Below are 13,922 nucleotides of genomic sequence, written 5' to 3'. Positions count from 1 at the left end.
ACCAATAACCAATTCCATCCACAATAAACACATTCCTTATCAATCTCTCTTATCCATAAACCTCGAAAGAAGTGCTTTAAAATCTGCCCTTAAAGGTTTCTCCAAAAAGTTTATAAATCTTGCTTCTCCCACAGACTCAGGAACCAATACTTGTGAAGCTTCCTTAACCTCCTTCTTCTGTTGCTCCTTTTCTTTACGTTTATATGTTGCACGAGTTGTCCTCTGCTCCTTCATCTCAGCTTGTTGAGGCCCTTCTCCCGCAGCTTCAGAAACCAATACTTGTGAGGCTTCCTTAACCTCCTTCTTCTGTTGCTCCTTTTCTTTACAGTTATATGTTGCACAGGTTATCCTCTGCTCCTCCATCTCAACTTGTTGAGGCCCCTCAAACTGAGATTTCCCAATTTTCATAAGTATAGGCTCTTCGGACTGCAATTCTACCTTCTTCTCTTCCAAAGCTTTAAACGTAATAGATGGTGATGAACATACCCCCAGGACCGAAGTGTAAAAGTCTTTTGCTTTAAAAACAGTATTAAGTCTATAACGTATCCCCAGGTAACTCACCACCATTCCAGTCGGAGCATCCCATCTGAACAAGATTCGTCTCTTTTTAAGTTCATCTGCTAAAAAAGCAAACTCCTTTCTCCTTCTTAAAATTTTAGATGGGATCTCCTTTAAAATTATAACATCTTGTGAAGCAATTTGAAACCTCTTCTTATAAAAAGCTTGTATAATTTCGTTGCGCAGGGATCTTTTCCCAAAGTAAATTACCACATCTCTTGGCAAATTCTTTTGCTCTGCCACCACAGAGTTAACTCTAAATGTTTTTTCAATTTCACTAAGTATTTCCTCTTTTTCTCTATTCAAAATCACAGCAAAGTCATTTGCAACCATCTCTCTCAGATCTCCTTGCACAGACTCTCTCAAGCCTCTAATTCTTAAAGCATATTCCATTTGTCTATATTGAAGCATAAGAATCTCATCTTGAAAATTTTCCATCTCTTTTTCCATGCTTTCAAATTTTCCCTCCATCAGTTCCAGTTTTTCTTCTACGCGAGAGTTCAGCTTTTCAAGGACAGAGGCAACTCCTTTTAAAGCCAAAACTATCTCTTGCCTCAAAATCTTATTATTTTCTTCTAAAATCTCTTTCATTTCTCCCCTAATTTGAGATATAACATTTCCCATCATGTCTTGCAAATCCTTCACCATTATTGACTGTGCCAAAGAAGAGGGTGAAGCTATTGATTTAGGTTGTTGCGCTGATGATAACACCGAAGAAGAAACCACCTTAGGAGCTGTAGAAATTACTGGATGCTTTGGAGCCATCTTAAAAAAATCTTTACTCCTTCTTAAAAATTACAAAAATTAAGCAAAAAAAGGAGAGATTAACTCCAAAAAAATCAAAAAATCCTTCAAAAGGAGATCATTATAATAAAAAGAAAAAAGTTAAAAAAAAGAAAAGGGAAAGAGAAAAAAATGATTAAATAGAAAAAATCCATTCCATTTTTTTAAAATTACAAAAAACAAAACAAAAAAGTTAAACAAAAATAATAATCCTTCTAAAATCCAAACCCAACATCAAAAATCATTATAAATAATCAAGTCCACATTCCGTTCCAGTCATTAAAAAAAAAGGGAAAGGAAAAAAAAAACACCGAAAAGCCTGCCGATCGCCATTTTACTTTCCCTTTCAACAAAGAAAAGGAAAAATAAAATAAAAAGAGGGAATATAAAGATAAATCTTTAAACTTAAAATCCAAATAAAATCAAAGAAAGCAAAAACAAAATCCTCTACTCAGCTCTGTCCGCTTCTAAGAAAAACTCACCAGGTCACTTTAATTGCGGAGGTGGTTGCAGCGGCTTGTTTTGTCCCTAGAGACAAAAGCAGCTGGGAAGCGGAGACAGTCTGAACTCCGTGGGAACACTCTTTTCACCCCCCCCCAAAAAAACCTTGGGGGTGCATAAGAGGCTCTACCACTATTCAGACAATCCTCTTCCCCCCCCCCCTTTGCCCGGGAGGGGGATTTTGAACCGCTGAACAGCTGATGTCCGCTGTTCATAGCGATTCAAACACTTACCCAGGAGGACGGCTACAAAGTAGCCGCCATCGCGCGCGCTGATCCACCGGAAGTCTTAGCTGCTATATTTCAATAATTATAATGAAAGCCTAGAAAAAAGATGTCACTGAGGAGGTCAAAAAAGGCAATTATGATGGCCTTTGACTAAAATCCCACCCTATTTTTATGTACATCACATGCTATCAGCCCCTTGACTTTCTGACCTCCCTTGTGGACCCTCTTGCAAGAAGGACTTGTTAATTTAAAAAAAGTTAGGGAAAGACCTGACCCACCTATTTTTGGGCTCAGGAGGGAGGACATGATAGCAGTGTTCCAATATCTCAGGGGCTGCCACAAAGAAGAGGGAGTCAAGCTATTCTCCAAGGCGCCTGAAGGCAGGACAAGAAACAACGAATGGAAACTAATCAAGGAGAGAAGCAACCTAGAACTAAGGAGAAACTTCCTGACAGTTAGAACAATTAACCAGTGGAACAACCTGCCTCCAGAAGCGGTGAATGCTCCAACACTGGAAATTTTTAAGAAGAGACTGGACAGCCATTTGTCTGAAATGGTCATAGGGTTTCCTGCCTGAGCAGGGGGTTGGACTAGATGACCGCCACAGTCCCTTCCAACATCATTATTATTATTATTATTATTATTATTATTATTATTATTATTATTATTATTATTATTATTATTATTATTATTAAATTGAGCTGAGCCCAGATCCCACATCTCTCATGTGCTGTGAATCTTTTTCTGCATTGGCTGATCAGCAGTGATAAACCTCAATAATTCTGTGCTTAATAATCACCAGGAATTTATTTAACAGTGAGCCTCTAACACAGGTACTTGGCACCGTGATTGATTTTCCTTTATAGCAGACTGAGATGGCAGAGACGCCCGAGGTGGTAGAATAGGCTGTGCCTTTTTGCTCTGTCTGTATGCAGGGTGGAGAGGCTGCTCGCTTGTTGCAATCTTTCCAGGGAAATTGTTTTGCAGTTAGACAATTAACATGCTTAGGAAGATTGTGACATGCTAAAATTATTTGTTCTGGGAACTTAAGGAGCAGTCAAACAAACAAGCTCCTGTGTAGATGACCACAGAGAAAATGAGGTCTGAGATTTGTTTTGTTCCTGGAACAAGCAAGTGGTACTCTTGCATGGGGAGGTCTAAGTTATGTTTAGATCTGTTTCCACAGGCAGCCTGAACAACAGCAATACTGGCACCCAGCTGGGACTCAAGAAATTGCATCCTGCATTCACGATTCCTCCCTCTTTCTCTTATCTACCTCACTTGTACCCTGCCAAAATTGTATACAAGCTTGGCTTTGAAAAGGAGGAGGAGGAGCAGGAGGAGGGAGAAGAAGGAAGAAGGAGGAAGGAAGGAAGAAGATGAAAGCAATAAATGACCTTTTACAGGGATGCCAATGGTTTGTTGATATGTACTGTATGTGCTAACAAGCAGAAGAAATAATTGTATGTGATTGTCAGCCAAGGAAACCTATTTTATCCTTGCAAATTTGTGGGAGGAAGCCTTACAGAGCTAAATTCAATCATCTTCGAGATAGATAACACTGCTGGGAGCAATTGTAAGTATCTACTGAGTGTCTTTCCCCCTTGGCTGAATTCACACACAATTAACCAGGCTAGATAAAGTTTGATGGTGTCTTTGTACAACAGGTTAGGTTTGACTAGTATTGAGCTTAGTTACAAGTTTGTTTGATTTTTTTTAGCTTAGTGTGTTGTATGAAGCCAACCTATAGTTAGTTTATATCACACAAATCCAGAAAAAAAGTTAGTTCAGTACCTAGATTAAGGCTACCAGAACTAGGCTGCAAAATTCCCATGATCACTAGATAGAAATAAAGAGAGCCAAGAAACTATTTTTTGCAGGATCCAATCTGAGTCCGTCACCAGAACCAGAGGTTTAATCTTCTAAGCTTTCAGGCTCATGATGGAGTCCGTCCTCAGGGAACTTCTCTCTGTCCAGAATGTATGCATTGAGCTGTTCTATGCAAAGTATTTATGTGGTGCCTGGTTGGGTGTGCTGTCTATTGTCAATTTTGCAGCTACTAGATTGTTGGACGAGCAGGAACAAAAATAGCCAGGGAAATGATTGAAGCCTGAGAAATGGACCCTTTGTCAATCAACAAGAGTGCTGATTTACCACCAGCATATCAGGTACTTAGGAGCCAAGGGCACAGCTGCACAAAGGAACAACAACCAACTACTTAATAGCCAGTAATCAACATCCCAATTAATAGCTAAAAACCACACACAACTAAATTAGGAAGACTCTGGAAGCACCTTTTCAGAGTAATACTAAAATGAGCTGCAGTTGATTTCATTGCTCTCTCTATACCTGTATAATCTGTGAAAACAGTTGAAGCTTATGAAAGCGGATGCCTTTCAATCTAATAGATAGTTGGAAAAGGTGCTAACTAAACTCTTTTTTAATGCTAAATGTGGCTCATTTTAACCTTGCTTAATTTTTTGATGGCCTAATGTGAACCCAATTCACTATGTTTCAACTACTTAATGCTTAAAAATTACAGGCTGCAACTCCCATAATTCTTGAACATCTCAAGTGGAGGTTGTAGGACCTGCACTCCAGAACACCTGGAAGACCCCAGGTTGCCTATTCTTTTGAGCTCTCTGACAATACCCAACTCAAAGAAAAACAGTATCAATGCATGTTTACAGAAAACTCTTATGCAAATTAAAATGGGGTGTCTATGCTCATTAAAAACAGGAAAAAAGCTTGCTCTTTTACTGCCTGCTTGCACTCTTCCCAGAAATGGCTGGTTGGCCAAAAAATGAGTCTTGGATCAATCCATTATGGTGTGTGGAAAAGACCTTGAAAGGTGGGGCAAAGAGATGCTGTCTAAGGAACAGATAAGAGACAGAATAGCCCACACCTAAATAATGGATAGGGCAAGAGGCACAGAAAGGACCCTCCCTGGTTTCTCAAGCTGTAAAGAAGAAGGGATGAGAATTGTACTTTCAGACTTGCAAGACTGATGTCAGCCTTACTAGATAGACCAGACAGGAAACACAACCAGATGAACTAATTTTACTTTATTGTAAAACTATATTAATAGAATCTTGCAAGTTGCACAGCATTGCATCTCTTGCTGTAGACCAGGCATGTCAAACTCGCGACGTCACGTGATGTCGTGTGACGTATTGGGACTTTTTCTCCATTGCCGGCAATGGGGTGGGTGCGATTTTGGTGTGATGCATCTGGCCCGTGGGCCGGCAGTTTGACATGCCTGCTATAGACCAAGGATGTCCAACCTTAGCAACTTTAAGACCTGTGGACTTCAGCTCCCAGAATTCCCCAGCTAATATGGGGAAATCTGGGAGATCTGGGTGTTTATTTTATTTATCAAATTTATTGGCAGTTCATCTTACCACAGGTTAACTGACCACAGGTCTTAAAGTTGCCAAGGTTGGACATTCCTGCTATAAACCCTTCACCCTTCCGATCCTAGAATTCTTATCTAAACCTGGCTTCTTCTTAAGACTCAGCAAGCCTCAGCTCATCAGGGATGGAGATGACACTCAGTACTGGCTGGCTCAATGCCACTTCCTAGCTTCCTTCAATTACCCCAAGGAGAACTGCTTCTTGTGTGACTAATGCTCTTTCCCAGCCTCAAGCTGTCGATGGTGAGCAGCCTGTCCTATCTCTGGGGTTCACAGTTCCTCACACTGGGATACGGTCATTGTGGGTAGATTTCAGAAAAAAACAATGTAAAAAGGCAGCCTAGGGGAATGAGGTTCTCTTGGAAATTTGCTGCTGCACAGGAAAAATCTGTCTTAGCTGCTCCTCCAGTATTGCTAATAATGCATTTAATTTGTGTTTTCACTATCTTTCCTTATCCGGAAGGAACTGATAGTGGTAGTTACAGCTCTGCCATTGTATCCTTACTCTCAGCCCTTTGAGGTTGGCCAGATCAGACATTGCAGGATTGTTGGAACTCTATTGTATTGTTGTGGAATATAAGAACAGAATCTTGAACCCCCTGACTAGAGTTTTCCTCTTATACATGCAGAATTGAGATAGGGTCATTTTGCATCTTCTTCCTATTCTATTTTCCCCTAGTGCTGAGACTTTATTTACTCTTTTATCTCTTAGTAGCTTTTGCATAACTTCACCATCTCAATCTCCCTCAAAACTTACATAAACCCAGCTGAGAGAGGCCATGTTTGCACAAAAAACTCGTGAACTGAATCAATCCATTCTCTGTGTTGATATGGTGCACCCAATGGCTTTGGTCCACATAACCCACTAGGGCCAAGGCCAACCCCAGTCAAATTAAGGATGTGTGAATGCTGCCGTTACTGTAGATGTTTAAATGTTCTGGTTAAATCTTGTGTGAGTGCAATTGATTGGTCCATAGGTGCACTTAATAGTCTTTGTATTTAAACAGTGATCTACATCTGAATTTTCTTGATCTTTCCTAACGTACTCTAATCCAGTGTTCTCCAATTTGGCACCTTCCACTTGTGTTGGATTATAATCCACATTTTATTTAGTTGGCACTGGGAGATATCCAGCTGGGAAGGGATTCTAACCACTCCATTGCCTCCTTCATCAAGAGTGACTGACTTTCAGCTGTGGGCTGCTGCTGAGTGTTGACTCAGGGAAAATGCATCCTACTAAGGAGGCAGACTGAGGAGAAAGACGTGAGGTCAGGCTAAAAACAAAAATGGATTTTGCTTGGATGTGAATTTAATTTAAACTGCTTTAAAATAATGGCTGATCCCCCCATGTATCTCATAGTTAAAAATTATAATTCACTAACTCTGAAGGCTGCACCAAAAATCTCCAGAAGCTGGAACATCCAGAGGGATGAAAAAGTAAAAAAAAAGTCACAATGGGCAATCATGCCTGCATAATACATGCCCTCTCCTTTTTTTTTTGCATGTATCAGGATGGATGTAACCAACTTTAATCACATGGTCCTGACTATCATTTTGACTTTGACATCCCCTTCCCTTCTGGATGTCCCTGTTTAGGACCCCAGCAAAATCTAGGGGGGGGGGCTTGGGGATAAAGATCTGCAAAGCTCATATTTGTGTACAAATGGGGCAAGGCTTAGATTGTGATGCTGTCCTTGCCTTTGTAAGATTTTGTTGCTCCTTCCTTGTGGACATTGCCATGGGAGACACATGTAACTGAGAGTTGTTATCTTGACTACTCATACGACCCCTTTAAGCTGGTTACGACATTAGCCCATTTTCTGGGCCATAAATTTACCAAAGAGGCTGGATAACCACATTAGGAGAAGCCATAACAAATATTAACCCATGTTATCCCTAACCAAGCTTTTAGCATATTGTGTAGGTCAGGGGTGTCAAACTGCCGGCCCGCAGGCCAGGCACGTCATCCAGAAGCCATGCCCACACCATTGCCAACAATGGCAAAACCGTCCCGATACGTTGCGTGACGTCACGAGTTTGACATGTCTGGTGTAGATGAAGGTGCCTGGCATGGAGAACAGAGGAGTTTTTATATTTATTCATTGCTGCTTATGGGGGTAGACTGTTTTGGATTATTTGACATGGAAACTAAATGTCAGGACTGGCATAATGGACACATATACAGTCTTTCAAATGGTTGCTTATGAGATAAATATTTGGTAAAATTAAAAATCTCAGATGATACAGCCCTGGTGTTGCATTTATCATCATCAGCTGCACAAAGACAAGCTTATTTCATTGCAAGGATGTTTTGCTGAAAAGAATAAAGACAGTTTGATGGAGGAGGTTTTTAATTTCAAAACAGAAGGAGGAAAAGCTGAAAACAGCTTAGACGCTGTTGGATACTGGAAAGGATGGCGAAGAATACTAGACTGGGCTGAACTAAATCCTATTTTCTTAGGGTTTAAAGCAGCCCAGGCATTTTCATTTGGGGTTTTTGATGCTTCTTAACTCTTGGTGGTTCTCAATTGGTCCCAGTTCAGTTGTGAGCTTTTATTTATTGCTTTCAGAGGCATTGCAAGTTCTGCGATGTCTCTGGACACCCCGCCGTGTTCTCAGAATGTCATTTGTTATCCGAGAGGCCTGGATTGTTGTTGTGGCTGTGTTGAAATGATCCAGCATTTATCACAAGAACCCAGCATGTTGCACCATGAAGCACTGCAGGTTGTACAGGTTGCCTCATTTTTTATCAGGGCACACTTGCTGGCAAACATTTGGCAATAATTTACCTCCTCAGATCATGCTCAGGAGGGTCCTAAGGAAGACATCAGACCATGAAATGTTCTCCATATGTGCCTTCTGGACAATGAGGGTTGTGTTCTATAAGTAGTCCTCGACTTATGACCACAACTGAGATTGGAATGTCTGCTGCTAAGTGAAGCAGTTGTTCAATGAGTTGCGTCTGATTTTACAACCACCTATGCACCAGTTGTTAAGTGAATCACCACAGTTGTTGTGAATCACATGGTCATCAAGTGAATCAAACTTCCCCCACTGACTGCTTGTTGGAAGCCAACTGGAAAGGTCGTGAATGGAGATCATGTGACCCCAGGATACTGCAACTATCATAAATATAGGCCAGTTGCCAAGCGCCAGAGTTATGAACCTGTGACAGTGGGGGATGCTCAGTGATGGGATTCAGCTGGTTCAGAACCGGTAGCTAATTTTTTGTTGCCCAGGCCCAGAACGGACTTCCGGAAGCGGCATCCACACAGAGAACTTGTTCACATATTTGAATCCCACCACTGGGGATGCTGTAACAATCCTAAGTGTGAAGACTGGTTGTAACTCACTTTTTTCAGTGCCGTTGTAACTTCGAACAGTTGCTAAACAAACAGTTGTAAGTCGAGGACTACCTGTAATCAGTTTTGATAAGACCAGAGGATACTCTGCAATATGGAAACTCTGTCCCTGGAAGTTGGGCACAGTTTAGGATAGGTGTTGTCACAATATGGTGTCACAGTCTTTAAAATCATAATTAGATTTGCACAGGAAAAATGGGAGCAGGATTTGACCAGTCTGCTCTAAAGGCACAGTGAAAACACAGCCAGCACTCCTCATGAAAATCTCTCATTTTCACTGCACAAGCTAGCAGTTGTGGTTCTACGTAGCTTGACTACCCCTGTGATATATAGATTAAAATGTAATTATTAAAAGTCTCTGAATATTCAAATCTTGCCCAGCCCTCACATCCACAAAATTATTAGCTTTATTCTGGGGGAGAGAAATGAGAGTTTATATAAATTCATTTCACATTTTAAGAGGTCTGCAGTATTGCAAAGTTTAAGAGCCACTGGCAGACTAAATCAATTAAAGTTATGAGCAGTTTATCAGTGGGCGTTCTGTTTTAATCTGTTGGGCTAAGAAAATTGAAACTCTTGTTCTTAGTGCTGCTTTTTTCTTGTTCTGCTGTTCAAAGAGGGTTGGGCTCTGGACCCCCTTTTTTGGGGGGGACATGGGGACATTTCTGGAATTTGAAGATGCTCTCACAATATAGCAGCTGGAAAGGTGTTTGTCTTCACAAAACAGCGGCATGAAGGGGAAAACCATCTTGAACAATGAGATGGGTAGCTAATAAATTTAATCAAAAATAAATATAGTTTTAGAATTGTAAGTAACTCAGTGTCACTTGGCTGAGATGGGCAGCTACAGAAATTGATTGATTGAATAAATGAATTAATGAATTAATGAACTTGTTGCAGATTTATCAAAATGCTGCCTTTGTTTTGTTGCAGGAAGCCCCTAGAAGCTCCCATTTATTTATTAGATTTGTTTGTCACCCATCTTGCTTAGCTCTTTCGATGTGCTAATAAAATGCATGGGGGGCACAGAGGCATTCTTGGAAATGAAGATGATATTGGATCCTGTTTGTAGCATGCCAGTGTCTCTCTCCACTGCCCCCCCCCATTTTTTTTAAATATAAAAGATCAAGAACAGCATGGGGCAAGTATAGGAAAACATGGATGCACTGTGAGTGTATTTTAGCTTCCAGGTGCAATATTAACAACTCAGTAATGGGGAATAAAAATGTAAGAGTTTATAAGGCTTTATTCAATATGTAGAAGAGAATTTAATTTAAAATCCTAATATTTCCAGAGTTTTTCATCAGAAGCATCTACTGATGGGGTCAAAAAAGTCAAGATGGCAGCTGCAAATCCCCAAAGTCTTTTTCTTTTTTTTATGTGCTGTTTCCATGTCACACATAAAAGCAGGTGGACCTGATCATGCGCTCACCGCCTTTAATTTTGTTTGATCCCTTGGCTTACAGCTACCCTGATACTTTTTAATAACTTAATAATTATTACATGACTAATGTGTTTGCTTAATTAAATATAGAGATTTTTCTTCTAGGCAATGTAGCTCTTACTGCTTTGGGTACTTATAAACTCCTCTGAAAATTCCTACTTCCTGATACCATGTGGAGTTTAACGTGCTGTTGGCACCAAGTTCTATATTCACAGACCTTTTAATAAGTCAACAGCTCTCAAGTAATGCCTTCTTAAAAACGAAAATCTTGGATGCCTGAGACGCATCTTCCTGTGCTTCTTCCTACCCCAAGGTACCTGGATTAAGGCTCAATGCAGTGTATCTCAACCCTGGCAATGTTAAGATGTGGGGTGCTAGTCTAGCACTGACGATGTTACTTAGTTTGGGTAATGAAATGTCTGCAAGAAAACAAGCAAGCTCAGAGAGCACCAAAGACCCCTCATTTCAACCCTGAGCTACAAATTCTCTCCTTTATTGGTATCATATATAGGCATCAAATGCTTCAGACAGCACACAAATGGAAAATATTTTCCTGCAGGCACACTCCCACCAAGGAACAATTTTTCTTCCTGCATGAATGCCTATGACAGCATGTCCTACCTACCAGCGTTAGGTACAAACCTCCAATCAACTGCACAGCTGGATGGAAAATAGCCCAAGAAAGCGGGCAAAAAATGATATGGCTCATAATCACAGATGCACACACTAGCACTGATGATGTTATCTAGTTTGGGTAATGAAATGTCTGCAAGAAAACAAGCAAGCTCAGAAAGCACCAAGGACCCCACCTCCCATTTCAACCCTGAGCTACAAATATTCTCCTTTATTGGTAACATTAAGATGTATGGACTTCAACTTTTCCAGAATTCCCCAGCCAGCCACTAATATCATAGGGTTGTTTGTACGGTAGTAGGGATCCATGAGATGTCCCAGAAAAACCATAAACAATTTTTCTTTTGTAATATATTTCTTTCTGGAAAACTCTATATGGTTTAATGTGGACCATTCCTGGAATAGCCAAATTGAGCTACAGTAGTTTAGACTAAATTTGGAATGCTATGACATTCTCCAGAACAGAGCTTTTCAACCAGTGGTTCGGGTATCACCTGTGGTACATTGGCACCTGGCAGGTGGTACGTGACCATCCTAGAAAAGTGGTAGCGGGGGAGGGGAATGAGCTGAACCGGTGACAGCACCGCACAAGCCTGAGCGAGAGATGGCTGGAGCTGCAGGGCTGTCAGGGCTCAGCGGAAGCGCCAGGATCAGTGCCACTTTCCAGCTGATCAGCACTTCTTTGGGGCTGTCAAGGTTCAGTGGAAGTGCCAGGATCAGCACCAGGCTCCAGCTGGAGCTCGGTGCTGATCCTGGTGCTTCTGCTGAGCCCTGAAGAAGCACCAATCAGCTGGAATGTTGCAACATCTCCAGGGTCTTATGATTTACATTCAGATGCTTGGCAACTGATTCATATTTATGACGGTCAGTGTCCCAGGGTCATGTGAAGTGACCAAAACCTGCTGCAACCACCCAGCAGATGGGGGGAATAAAAACGAAACAGGCCCCACCCCACCCCTGCTGCCAATCCTCAACAGAAATGCTCACAACAATGAAAACCTCGGACAGGAGGAAGAGCGCAGGCAGGTGTTTTGCTCGGCTGTGGCTTGGGGGGCACTTTTTTCAATGCCATTGTAACTTCAAACAAGTGAACTGTTTTAAGTCGAGGACTACCTGTACTTTATCACTTTTTTCTGGGGGGGGGGTGTTGGTCATTAAGTTTTTGACCCCTTGCTAGGCGACTGGTGGTACTCGGATATTGCCATCTCCTAAAAGTGGTACAATGGGTGAAAAGGTTGAAAAGCCCTGCTCCAGAACATTTCTGTTTAGCAGGATAAGGTGTTCAACTCTGTCACGTGCACAGTACATCTCATTGTTCTTTCTTCAATTCAGACAATGTTTTGGTCAAAGGAGGGGAAATTGGACCTAACAATGTAGAACCTGTAAGCTGCAAACTTCCCTGTTGTCAGAGCAGAACTTGCCTCCTGCCTAGATCATGGGAAGGCTGTTCGAAAATCAGAAAATCTCCAGGAGTGTGCATGGGGATATATTAGTTCTAAAGGGGAAATAGATCAGTTGCTGGAATTGTAAGTGAATCGCTTTCATCTCAATAAATCGTACTGTAAGGAACGTCCTTGAGTGAATCAGGCAAACAATACACCAGGCACGCTCCAGGATCCAACAAAGTTTATTGCACGTTGCAGGAAACAAAGTTTACCCTGGGGGAGGCTCCAAGCCCGCGCACTATATGCCGTCCCGGGCTACACCCATAGCACACACCCTCATCAAGCCTTATAAGGAAACCCTGCCTATAATCCACCCATCCACCCCACCCTGTGTTAACCTCCACCGTAGCAAGCCCCATGAAACAAATCCTCAGTCAGTCAGTCCCACAGCAGCAAGCCCCGTGAAACAAGTCCGGTTCCCACGCCCTAACTGATATTAGATCCTGTCAGACCCAGCGTCAATGCATAGCTCCTGCCCGCAACCCCCATTCCGTTTTGGCTTTCACGTGATGTCGTCACATGCACATTCAGCTGGCTGCACGCGGATCACGCCGGCGGTGTGGGTGCCGTTCCGCCGGAACCGCTAGGACGCGTTCGCCGTCGGCGCAGGCTGGAGGCTGCAGCCGGCCAGGTTGGCAGCGGCCAGGGTGGTAGTGTGCTGGGTCTGACATTCGGCTTCCCCTCACCACAACTCCCCCTGAAACAAAGGTAATAGATGAGTCACCGCGTGTACCTTTTGGCCAGATACACCAATCAACCGTCCCCTTGCCCCCGCCGCGCTTTTGTGATACCTTTTAACTAGCTCGGGGGCGGATACATCCCCACTCAATACCCAGGAGGCTTCAGACAAAGGATACCCCTTCCACACGACCAGGTAGTATAGTCTATTACCCCGTAGTCGCGAGTCAACTATGTCCTCTATTTCGTACCGTCCTGGGGTGACAGGGCCTGGGGGTTGTCCATGGGATGTCCTCCCCACCGGCTTCAATAAACTTACGTGAAATGTCGGATGCATTTTTCCTAGAAGCTTTGGTAATTCGAGCCTCACTGTTACCGGATTGATGATTTGTGCTATGCGAAAGGGCCCGATATATTTTGGTGCCAGTTTCTTGCAGGGGACCTGCAACTTAACATATTTGGTTGATAAGTATACTTTATCCCCCACACGGAATTGGACCGGTTGTCGACGTCTCTTGTCGGCGTGGTACTTAGCCACCTGTGTCGCCTGGTCTAATGCCTGCCTTACATTACGCCACACCTGGCCTGCTCGAGCAAACCACCCCTCTGATCGGTGTAGAGGGGGGTCTGGTGACACACAATCGGGTAAGGGGACCACATCATACCCATAAACAACCTGAAATGGGGTTAGACCGGTACTGTTATGCACTGCATTATTATATGCCAGTTCAGCAAATGGAACATAGTCCACCCAATCCAGCTGTTGATACGATACATACCAGCGCAGGTACCGTTCAATGGCTGCATTTGCCCGTTCCGCCGCCCCGTTGGTACAGGGGTGGTATGCCGAGCTCAATCCTTGTGTGGTTCCAATACTG

The sequence above is a fragment of the Crotalus tigris genome, unplaced genomic scaffold (assembly GCF_016545835.1).
Source record: "Crotalus tigris isolate CLP2741 ecotype Arizona unplaced genomic scaffold, ASM1654583v1 scf7180000019070.2622420, whole genome shotgun sequence".
NCBI classification, from domain to species: Eukaryota; Metazoa; Chordata; class Lepidosauria; order Squamata; family Viperidae; genus Crotalus; species Crotalus tigris.
The sequence above is the reverse complement of the archived record's forward strand: the minus strand, read 5'-3'. Positions refer to the sequence as shown.